This window comes from Mustela erminea, chromosome 3 (genome assembly GCF_009829155.1).
Source record: "Mustela erminea isolate mMusErm1 chromosome 3, mMusErm1.Pri, whole genome shotgun sequence".
NCBI classification, from domain to species: domain Eukaryota; kingdom Metazoa; phylum Chordata; class Mammalia; order Carnivora; family Mustelidae; genus Mustela; species Mustela erminea.
Window position 1 is genome coordinate 70372543 of NC_045616.1, and position 10747 is coordinate 70383289.

A 10747-nucleotide genomic window follows, 5' to 3' on the forward strand; every position below is an offset into this window, starting at 1 on the left:
ATCCCCATTTCCAAAGATGAATTTCCACCTAAGCGTATCTTTTCCTGGGTTCAAGAGAGGAAGCAGTCACCAGCAAAACCCAGAAAAAGGTCTGAAGTGGCTAACCAAAAACAAGAAGCCAGTCTGAATCCTCATTTTTCTGTAAAGCTAATATGTTTGCTTTGGGGATAACTTAGCCTGGGTATGATTATAAACATCATAAACCTTCCAAAGAAAGAAAACCAGATGACTCTCCACACCCTGTTGCACAAGATTATCAGTAAAACTTAAAAAAATACCACCACTTGATAAAAGTCCTAGAATTCAGATTGATATTTCAGGTATAACATCTGCCATTCTACTAAGTCATCCCAATATCCCTTAGGGCAAAAAAAAAATTATCTTATTTTTTTAAGTTTTTATTTATTAAAGAAATCACTATACCCAACATGTGGCTCAAACTCATGACCCCGAGAGATCAAGAGTCTCCTCTGACTGAGCCAGCCAGACATCCCTAAAGACTCATCCATTTTTTTAAACCTTTATTTATTGCTCATACATACCCTCTCCAATGTCCAACACCCAGTTACCCCATCGCCTTACCCCCACTTCCCCTCCAGCAACCCTGTCTGTTTCCCAAGATTAAGAGTCTCTTATGGTTTGTCTCCCTCTTGTTTCATTTTTATTTCCCTTCTGTATGATCCTCTGCCTTGTTTCTTAAATTCCACATATAGTGAGATCATATGAAAATTGTCTTTCTGGGACTGATTTATTTCACTTAGCATCATACCTTCTAGTTCCACCCATGTCATTGCAAATGGCAAGACTCATCTATTTTTTAAGTAGAATAGCATCATACCCATAGAAAAAAAAATAAAGGAGAAAATTTTAAGCTTCTACTACTCAAGCAATAATTTTTCTTCTTTTTTTAACCACATCATTTAGTTCCCTATATATTGAATGCCTTACTACAAAGGTGTTGGGGGAACATAAAGTATAATATGCAGTTTTCTGATCTCAAAGGGCTTAGAAATAAAATGAGGGATACAAGACAAGTTCAGTTTAGAAAGACTAAAGGGCAATAATTAAAAGGGCATACCATTAAGAATCTGCTGGTAAGGGGCGACCGGGTGGCTCAGTGGGTTAAAGCCTCTGCCTTCAGCTCAGGTCATGATCCCAGGGTCCTGGGATTGAGCCCACATGGGGCTCTGCTCAGCAGGGAGCCTGCTTCTTCCTCTCTCTCTCTGCCTACTTGTGATCTCTATCTGTCAAATAAATAAATAAAATCTTAAAAAAAAAACCTGCTGGAAAGCTAAAATAAACATTTTATTAAGAAGATGTCTGAAAGCCAGAAACTATTTTCTTTGTTATTTTTTGTTATTACAGAGAATGGTATTTCATCTTTGAAGAAATCCCAAATGTGAGCAAGAAATCACTATAATAAAGAATGTACAGTTTAAAACATTATCTTGCTGTAGTGCCACCTTTTATAAGCTGTTCCACCTAACCAATATAGAATTAGAAACCTTTTTTTTTAAAGATTTTTATCTATTTATGACAGAGAGAGCAAAAGAGGGACAAGCATAGTGGAGCTGGAGAGGGAGAAGGAGGCTCCCCACTGAGGAGGAAGTCTTATCATCAGTCCCAGGATGTTAGGATCAAGACCCCAGCTGAAGGCAGACACTTAAGGACTGAACCACCCAGGCAACCCTAGAATTAGAAACTTCTAAGTGTTGGCATTTCTAAGATTGAAGAAATGGCTGTGTCTAAAAGTCAGAATTTAAATTAAGGTTTAGGGAGCTGCCTGGGTGGCTCAGTAGGTTAAGTGTCAAGGTTAAGCTCGGGTCACGATCTGGGGGTGCTGGGATCAGGCTCCACATCCAGCTCCCTGCTCAGGGGCGAGTTTCTCCCTCTCTCTCTGTCCCCTCTCCCCAACTTGTGTTCTCTCTCTCACATAAATAAAAATAAATCTTTTTTTTTAAAAAGATTTTATTTATTTGACAGAGAGAGATCACAAGTAGGCAGAGAGGCAGGCAGAGAGGGAGGGAGGGCGAAGCAGGCTCCCCGCTGAGCAGAGAGCCCAATGGGGGGCTCGATCCCAGGACCCTGAGACCATGACCTGAGCCGAAGGCAGAGGCCTTCACCCACCGAGCCACTCAGGCGTCCCAAAAATAAAATCTTTAAAAAATAAAAATTAAAAAATAAATTAAGGTTTAGGCATTCAACCTCACTACCTGATGATACAAAATAAAAATGGGCATTTGTTGATAGCTACTCTGTGCCAGGTACTCTGGTAAATGCTTACATACATAATCTCATTTCTCAAAATAATCCTGTCAAGTAGGTTCTAACCCTAATTCTAATTTTATCCCCATTTCACAGAGGAGGGATGGAGGTTGCTTAATTAGGTTGTATTAGGAAGGTGGTCATGAAGAGTCCCTGAACTCAGCCCTGCTGGCTCACAGTTCCAGATCTTTACCTACTACACATACTCTGTGTAAAAATTTCCTGTTATACTTAAGTCCTCCTGGACTTATCTAACTTATAATGTGGGGAAATCAGCCTTCATTTTGCAAACACTACTTTTGAGAGTACTTCTGTTAAGTAACAAATTTCTTTAAAATTTTCTGTGGAAAAGAAAAAAATATATATTGTTGGAGCAACTAAAAAGTGCATATTTTGTGCCCAGTTCACTCACACAGAGAGAACTCTGATATGCCTCTAAATTAGGTATTTTATGCATATTTAAACACAAACAAAAGTCACAAGACAATTAAGTAGGAAGTCTTAAGACTCCAAGTATATGGGCACCTGGCTGGCTCTGTCAGTAGAGCATGCAACATGACCACAGGGTCATGAATTCAAGCCCCACACTGCACACAAAGATTACTAAAAAAAAAAAAAAAAATTAACAGCATTCCATGACATCAATGATTTACAATGACTGTTAAGGACAATCAATGTGGATATACAAATGGCAAAGACTAACATAATAATAAATTACACTTTCAATGTTCCTTTTGAGAAAAATCCTATGTGCATAGGGACTTGGGAGTCTTTTGAAATAAAATACCATGGCCTATGGGAGGGTACCATTCTAATATTTCAATACAAGTATTCTGTCTATGTCAAAATGGATGAGAGGAAAAAATTACTGACACCTTTAGAGTAACTTCTTGGGGCACCTACGTGGCTCAGTCGGTTAAACATCTGATTCTCGGTTTCAGGGCAGGTCACGAGATTGAGCCCAGTGCCTGAGCTCCTTGATCAGTGTGGAGTCAGCTTGAGATCCTCTCCCTCTTATTCCCACTCTGCCACAACTCCCCCCCACTGTGTGTGCTTTCTCTCTCTTGAATAAATACATAAAAATCTTTATAAAAATAAATAAAAATGGGCTAAAGATCTTAATATTCACCCTACCAAAGAAGACAGAGATGGCAAATAAGTGTATGAAAAGGTGCTCCACATCATATGTTATTAGGGAAATGCAAATTAAAACAATGAGATACCACTGCAAACTATTAGAAGGGCCAAAATCTGGAACACCGACAGCACTAAATGCTACTGAGGAAGTGAAACTCTCATTCAGTACTGGTGGGAACACAAAACTGTTACAGACACTTTGGAAGACAGTTTGGTGGTATTTTAGAAAACTAAACATATTCTTACAACATGATCCAGCAATTGTGCTCCTTGATATTTGCCCAAAGGACCTGGAAACATATGACCACAGAAAAACATGCACACAGTTTTATTCAGAACTGTTACTACCTGGGAGCAAACAAGATGTCCTTCAGTAGGTGAATGGATAAATAAACTGGTACCTTCAGTAAATGGATTATACTAAGCTAAGAAGAAATGAGCTACCAAGCCATGAAGAGACATGGCATACTGCAAAGTAAAAGGAGACATTCTAAAAAGTCTATGTACATAAATATACACAATAATCCAACTATATGACATGCTGGAAAAAGCAAAACTATGCATCAGAACTTTCCAGAAGTTGGAAAAGTGAATGAAGAGGCAGAAATACAGATTTTTAGAGCAGTAAAACTGCCCAGTATAATATTCTAATGATGGACACATGTCATCATACATTTGTTCAAAGCCACAGAATGTATGACATCAAGAATGAACCCTAAAAGTTCATGATGGACTAGAGTAAATGTTGAACTCTGGGTAATAATTACAAGTCAGTGTAGGTTCATTAATGGTAACAAATATACCACTCTGATGGGGAATGCTGATAACTGTGCCTATGTGGAAACAGGGGTCTATGGGTGAATCTCTGGACCTTATGCTCCATTTTACTGTGAACCTAAAACACTGATCTGAAAAATTAACTCTATTTTTAAAAAGGACAACTAGTCCTGACACTTCTTATGAGAAAAAGGAGTGGCTGTATCTTAACTGGAAAAATCATAATTTCTGTCAGTTACATTTGTATTCCAACAAGCAATCACTCAGTGTTAAATAATACCTCATTCTAAAGTCATCTCTTTCAATTAGCTGTGAAGTTTTTCTTTGTATTTTTTAAAGCCAACTCGGTCAAGTAAACTGGGACACTACGCGGATCAAAATTTGATGTTTTCTGGGACTATGAGGACTTTTTAATAGCAGACACGTGACTGGTCATACTACTGGAAATCTTGAAAACCTCCTAAGCTAAAACCACCTGTATCATATTCTTTGATGTTTTAGTGGTCTCAGTAAAGCATTTGCATAAACTTGCCTCCTGAGGAAACTACCAGCTTCTTAATGGCAAGAACACCTTGTAGAAAAGGAATTGCCTTCTCTCAGACATAAATACTTCTCAACTTTCATAATACGAAAATAAACATACCATTTCCTCATCTGATTTCCAGTCCACCAATAAGCAAAACAGAATTGTGATATGTCATTCCTTCATTAGAAACAAAATCCTGAAATAGTCTGCTATCCAGGTAGCAAAAGTCCAAATTAGAACAATGATGGATAGAGGGGTATAAAATATATCCATCTGCATCTACTTTACCCTTAAATCAAGTTAGAGTACCAAAAAAATCTATTATTTTGAATTATATTATCTTATCCTAGTATATAATCCATCTTCACTGAGCTTTTTATATTTATGTGCTTCTCTTTTTATTAAAAAAAATCATTATTTTAAATAAAAAATTTTAAAAAATCATGAAAAACAGGCTGAGAGCTATAGAATATGAGCTATTAAATTGTTGTCAAGGGACGCCTGGGTGGCTCAGTTGGTTAAGCCGCTGCCTTCAGCTCAGGTCATGATCCCAGCATCCTGGGATGGAGTCCCACATTGGGCTCCTGGCTCGGTGGGAAGCCTGCTTCTCTCTCTGCCTCTGCCTACCACTCTGTCTGCCTGTGCTCACGCTCTCTCTCTAACAAATAAATAAATAAAATCTTTAAAAAATAATAATAAATTGTTGTCAACAATATTGTCTGTTCATTACTCAACAGCTCTTACATAAGGGAATTCAGATTTTAGAAATCATTTAGAATGGCAAGGAAAATCTTTTGTCTCCTCTGCGGAACTTGTGATACCTTTCTTTATTTAGGGTAATGAGAACCTTGGCTCCCAGGAAGCTTAGCTAAATCTGGTCTAACACAGCAATCATGCTAAATTACTTAAAAACTATTTATTTCCTTACTCATTTCCCTGGATGTGATTTTCCACTTCTATTAACTATAGTATTTACATCCTGTTAAAAGTAACTTCAAATCTTTTACTTAAGAAGAACTATTTTAAAAAAGTCATATTGAACACACAAAGATCTTATTTAAGTAACTCTATCACATTGTAAAAGAATAAAAGAAAAACTAATTTTTAAAAAATTGCCCTTTTATTTATTATCTGAAAAGATCTCCAATCAGTGGTACCTGGCTGGCTCAGCAGGTAAAGCATACATCTCTTGATCTCAGGGCTGTGAGTTCAAGCCCCACACTGACTACAGAGATTACTTAAAATAAAAAAATCTAAAAAGATCACTAAACAAAAAATGCTAGAAAGTGATACAGCAAACTAACTGCTTAAGTAAAGAGACTGAAGGAACAGAGGACCCTGGCAAAGGAATCCCTATTTATCTCAGTTTCTTCATTTACCAAAATAAAGGTAGGGCTTCTTACAGACCAGGAACATAATTAAGAAAGACTTAATTTATTTGTTTATTTATTTGTTAATTTATTTGTTAAGGTTTATTTGTTCCTTGGCCTCTCCCCTGAGCGCGACAGTTCTTAGCACAAGGCAGATGCTTAAATGTTGTTAAAGTCTAAAGAGCTCGGAGAGGGGCATCTGGGTTGGTCAGGCGTTTAAGTGACCAACTCTTGATTTCAGCTCACGTCATGATCTCATGGGCTGAGATTCTTTTCCCACCCTCCCTCTCCCTCCCCACCATTCGAGTGTGCACACACACCCACTCTCACAAATAAACAAATAAAATCTTTGAAGAGAAAAAAGAATGAAAAGACAAGTAGTAAAGGGGAGAAAATACATGCCAACCACCCATCGGAGAAAGAATTAGTATTTAGAATACGTAAGTCTCAAAAAACTTAACAGTGAAAAAAAAACCCTATTAGAAAATGGACAAAAGACATGACCAAATATTTCACTGAAGAGAATATACAGATGATAAACAAGCCCATGAAAGACGTTCAGTACCATTAGCCATGAGGGAAATACAAACTAAAAATACGATGAGATACCACTACAAACTTTTTAAAGATTTAATTTACTTATTGGACAGAGAGCACACACAGGGGCAGCAGCAGGCAGACAGAGAGGGAGAAGCAGGCTCCCCACTGAGCAGGGAGCCCCACATGAGACTCCTGATCCCGGAACCCCAGGATCATGACCTGAGCCGAAGGGAGTCATTTAACCAACTGAGCCACCCATGTGCCCTACCACTATGTAACTTTAAGAATGGCTAAAACAGGGGCCCCTGAGTGGCTCAGTCAGTGGGGGCGTCTGCCTTCAGCTCAGGTCATAATCCCAGGGTTCTGGAATTGAGTCCCACATCAGGCTGCCTGCTCGGTGGGGGACCTGCTTTTCCCTTTCCCTCTGTGGCTCCCCCTGCTTGTGCTCCGTCAAATTAATAAATAACAAAAAAATATTGGGGCACATGGGTGGCTCAGTGGGTTAAGCCTCTGCCTTCAGCTCAGGTCATGATCTCAGGGTCCTGGGATCGAGCCCTGCAACAGGCTCCCTGCTCAGCGAAGAGCCTGTTTCCCCCTCTCTCTCTGCCTGTCTCTCTGCCTACTTGTGATCTCTGTCAAGTAAATAAATAAAATCTTAAAAAAAAAAAAAGAATGGCTAAAATAAAAAATAGTAAGAAAGAAAGAAATTGTTAACATCACTAAAATGCTGGAGAAGATGTGGAAAAATGGATTTGTCACACATTACTGGTAAGAATGCAAAATGCTATGGCCACTCTGGAAAATACTCTGACAGTTTCTGATATGACTAAACTATACAATACAGCAATTACACTTAGAATTTACCCTAGAAAAATGAAAATTTATCTGCATTCAAGAACTGTACATAAGTGTTCATAGAGGTTTATTCATAATAGTCAAAAATGAGAAACAACCTTGATGCTCTTCAATGTGAAATGGTTAAACAAAATGTTAGTATGTCCATACTGTGGAATACTACTTAAGTGAATGAACTGATACTATTACCCAAAACTCTGATGAATCTCCAAAAAGTTAGGCTGAATGCAAAAGCTCATCCCAAAAGTTACATACTATATGACTCTATTTATACAGTTCTGAGGAGATTATGGGAAGGAGATAAATATAGTAGTAATATAAGGACAACACCAGGGATTCTTGTGATGATGGAACTGTTCTGTACCTTGTGGTCAATTTTAATATTCTAATTGTGACCCTGTACTTTAATTTGCCAAAAGGTTGCCTCAAGGGAAAAATGGACAAAAAGTACCTAAGATTTCACAACAGTATTTTTAAAAACTGCAAGTGAGTCTGTAATTAACTCAAATTAAAGGGTTTAATTCCAGAAAGAAGGCTGAAATGAAACATTTATAAAGTGGGAGAGAAGAGAAGGCTAGCATTTTTACTCCAATTATAAAAAGAAAAATTGGGGTGCCTGGGTGGCTCAGTGGGTTAAGCCTCTGCCTTCCGCTCAGGTTATGATCTCAGGGTCCTGGGATCGAGTCCCGCATCGGGCTCCCTGCTTGGCAGGGAGCCTGCTTCCTCCTCTCTCTCTGCCTGCCTCTCTGCCTACTTGTGATTTCTGTCTGTCAAATGAATAAATAAAATCTTTAAAAAAAATAAAGGAAAAAAAAAAAAAGAAAAATTTAGTTAGGCTAACCAAAATATCCACTAACAATTAGTAACAATACAAAACAGTTTATGTATTTAAATTTTTAATTAAATTGCTAAGCACTATAAAAGTTATAAATCCAGGGGTGCCTCGGTTGCTCAGTTAGTTAAATGTCTGCCTTCAGCTCAAGTCAGATCTTGGGGTCCTGGGATCAAACCCTGAGTTGGGCTCCCAGACCAGTGGGGAGTCTGCTTCTCCCTCTCCCTCTGCCCCCTCCATACCACTCAAGTTCTCTCTCTCTCTCAAATAAATAAAATCTTAAAAATAAAAAAAGTTATAAATCCAAACTAAACCCCCCCAATAAAACATAGGACAAAAGCTCCAGGACACTGGAGTTTGGCAATGAGTTCCTGACTAAGACATGAAAGGCAGAAACAACAAAAGAAAAATGAGACAGGGACGCCTGGGTGGCTCAGTTGGTTAAGCGGCTGCCTTTGGCTCAGGTCATGATCCCAGCGTCCTGGGATCGAGTCCCACATCGGGCTCCTTGCTTGGCAGGGAGCCTGCTTCTCCCTCTGCCTCTGCCTGCCACTCTGTCTGCCTGTGCTCGCTCTCGCTTCTCTCTCTATGACAAATAAATAAAAATTTTAAAAATCTTTAAAAAAAAAAAAAGAAGAAGAAGAAGAAAAATGAGACAAACTGGATTTCATTAAAATTTAAAAATCTGGGGTGCCTGGGTGGCTCAGTGGGTTAAACCCTCTGCCTTCAGCTCGGGTCATGATCCCAGGGTTCTGGATTGAGACCTGCATCAGGCTCTCTGCTCAGCAGGTAGCCTGCCTCCCCCATCTCTCTCTGCCTGCCTCTCTGCCTACTTGTGATCTCTGTTAAAAAAAAAAAAAAAACTTAAAAAAAATTTTTTTTAAAGATTTTATTTATTTATTTGACAGACAGAGAGAGAAAGATCACAAGTAGGCAGAGAGGCAGGCAGAGAGAGAGGGGGAAGCAGGCTCCCCGCCAAGCAGAGAACCCGATGCGAGGATCAATCCCAGGACCCTGGGATCATGACCTGAGCCGAAGGCAGAGGGTTTAACCCACTGAGCCACCCAGGCACCCCTTAAAAAAAATTTTTTTTAATTTGTGTATAACAAGCCATTATCCATAGGGTGTAAAAAGAAAAAAAAAAAAAAGAAAGAAAAAAGAAAAGCAACCCACAAAATGGGAGAATATATGTGCAAATCATCTATCTGGTAAAGGATTAATACCCAGAATATAGAGAACTCCTAGATCTCAAGAACAAAACAACCTGATTCAAAAATGAGAAAAGGGCTTGAACACACATTTCCCCAAAGATATAAAATAAGCACATTGAAAGTGCCTGCGGCCAGTAAGCATGTGAAAAGATGTTCAGTATCATCTGTCATTAGGGAAAAGCAAATCAAAAACTACAATGAGAGGGGCAGCTGGCGGCTCAGTTGGTAAAGCATGTTACTCTTGATCGCAGGGTTTGAGTCTGAGTCCCACAATGGGTCTAGAGATTACTTAAAAACAAAACAAACAACAACAACAACAACAAACTCCAATGAGATACTACCTTATACCCATTAGGATGGCTACTATCCAAAACAAACAAGCAAAAAAAACAGAAAGTAAGTGTTGCCAAGGATACACTGAAATTTTACCCCTTGTGCACTGTTGATGGGAATGTAAAATAGTACAGCCATTGTGGATAACAATGTAGTAGTTCTGCCTAAATAAATAAATAAATAAAATAAAAATTATCATATGACCCAGCAATTCCCTTTCTGGGTATATAATCAAAAGATTTAAAAGTGGGGTCTCAGAGAGCTACACATTTTTATGGCAGCATTATTTACAAGAACAAAAATGTGGAAACAAACCAAGTGTCCACTGACAGATAAACAGTTAAGAAAAATGTGGTATATACAATAGAATATTCACCTTAAAAAGGAAACTGTGATACATGCTACAACATGGATGAACCTTTTTTTTTTTTTTTTTAGATTTTATTTATTTGAGAGAGAGAGAGAGCCTGAGAGGGTAAAGAGTCAGAGGGAGAAGCAGACTCCCTGCTAAGTGAGGAGCCCACTTCGGGGCTCGATCGTAGGGACTACAGGATCATGACCTGAGCCAGACAGTCGCTTAACCAACTGAGCCACACAGGCACCCCAACATGGATGAACTTTGAGAACATCATGGTAAGTAAAATAAGCCAGACACAAAAGGACAAACATTGTACAATTCCATTTTTATAAGGCACTTTAGTCAAACTCATTGAGACAGAAAGTACAATAGTGGTTGCCAGTGGCTGGGAAGAAGAGGGAAGGAAGGGGAGGTTACTGTTTGATGCATATACAGTTGCAATGAGAAGAGTTCTAAAGATAGTGATGATTAATGAACAAAAATGTAGACTTATTATTGACCTGTACACTTAAAAATCATTAGAGCAGTAATCATTTTTACAAC